This window comes from Arachis hypogaea, chromosome 20, assembly GCF_003086295.3.
Source record: "Arachis hypogaea cultivar Tifrunner chromosome 20, arahy.Tifrunner.gnm2.J5K5, whole genome shotgun sequence".
NCBI classification, from domain to species: Eukaryota; Viridiplantae; Streptophyta; class Magnoliopsida; order Fabales; family Fabaceae; genus Arachis; species Arachis hypogaea.
This window is the reverse complement of record NC_092055.1, coordinates 70,381,597-70,383,231: the sequence shown is the minus strand read 5'-3', so window position 1 is coordinate 70,383,231 and position 1,635 is coordinate 70,381,597. Positions and strand designations below refer to the sequence as shown.

The 1,635-nt window shown below is 34.8% G+C and overlaps 1 non-coding gene across 1 annotated transcript; it reads left to right on the top strand.

Annotated features, from left to right (window-relative positions):
- Positions 1-464: 464 nt before the first annotated feature.
- LOC112787649 (small nucleolar RNA R71) lies at positions 465-572 on the top strand. Its single transcript, XR_003195050.1, has one exon. It is a non-coding gene; the product is annotated as a small nucleolar RNA R71 (small nucleolar RNA).
- The last annotated feature ends 1,063 nt before the right edge of the window (positions 573-1,635 follow it).

Genomic DNA, 1,635 nt, shown 5'->3' with positions numbered 1-1,635 from the left:
TCAGGCTTTTGATCCTTCCATGAGAGATTTGGATGATTTCTCCATGAGGTATTATAGGTGTTTCCATAGGGTTCACCCATGTAATTCACCTCTGCTATTGCAGGGTTCTCAGGATCATAAGCTTCTTCCTCAGAAGATGCCTCTTGAGTACTGTTGGATGCAGCTTGCATTTCATTCAGACTCTGAGAAATCATATTGACTTGCTGAGTCAATATTTTATTCTGAGCCAATATGGCATTCAGAGTATCAATTTCAAGAACTCCCTTCTTCTGAGGCATCCCATTACTTACAGGATTCCTCTCAGAAGTGTACATGAACTGGTTATTAGCAACCATGTCAATGAGTTCTTGAGCTTCTGCAGGCGTTTTCTTTAGGTGAATGGATCCACCTGCAGAATGGTCAAATGACAACTTTGATAGTTCAGATAGACCATCATAGAATATATCCAGAATGGTCCATTCTGAAAGCATGTCAGAAGGACACTTTTTGGTCAGTTGCTTATATCTCTCCCAAGCTTCATAGAGGGATTCACCTTCTTTCTGTCTGAAGGTTTGAACATCCACTCTAAGCTTACTAAGCTTTTGAGGAGGAAAGAACTTGGCTAAGAAAGCCATGACCAGCTTATCCCAAGAGTTCAGGCTATCTTTAGGTTGAGAGTCGAACCATACTCTAGCTCTGTCTCTTACAGTAAACGGGAAAATCATAAGCCTGTAGACCTCGGGATCAACCCCATTGGTCTTAACAGTATCACAGATCTGCAAGAATTCAGTCAGGAACTGAAAAGGATCTTCAGATGAAAGTCTATGAAACTTGCAGTTCTGTTGCATCAGAGAAACTAAGTGAGATTTAAGCTTAAAATTGTTTGCTCCAATGGCTGGGATTGAGATGCTTCTTCCATGTAAATTGGAATTTGGTGCAGTAAAGTCACCAAGCATCTTCCTTGCATTGTTATTATTTTCGGCCATGTCTTCTTCTTTTTCGAAAATTTTTGTCAGATTTTCTCCAGAGAGTTGTGCTTTAGCTTCCCTTAGCTTCCTCTTCAAAGTCCTTTCAGGTTCAGGATCAGCTTTAACAAAAATGTTCTTATCCTTGTTCCTGCTCATATGAAAAAGAAGAAAACACAAAAGAAAATATAGAATCCTCTATGTCACAGTATAGAGATTCCTTTATGTCAGTATAAGAAGAGAAGAATAGAAGAAGGAAAAGATGAGAATCCAAACACAGGGTTAAGGATAGAAGTGTTAATGGATGAATAAATAAATAGAAGGAGATTAGAGATGAGAGAATAATTCGAAAATTTAACAAAATAAACTAAAAATATTTTAAATTTAAATTTAAAATTCGAAAATTAAAATTAAAATTAAAACAATTAGTTAATTAAAATGAAATTTTGAAAAAGAGGGAAGGAATTTTCGAAAATTAAAGGTAGAGAGTTAGTTGGGCAGTTTTGAAAAAGATATGATTGAAATTGAAAAAGATATGATTGAGATTGAAAAAGATATGATAAGGAATTGAAAAGATTTAATTTTGAAAACTAAATTTGATTACTTGACTAACAAGAAACAAAAAGATATGATTTTAAAATTTAAAGATTGAACCTTTCTTAATAGGCAAGTAACAACTTAAAAACTTTTT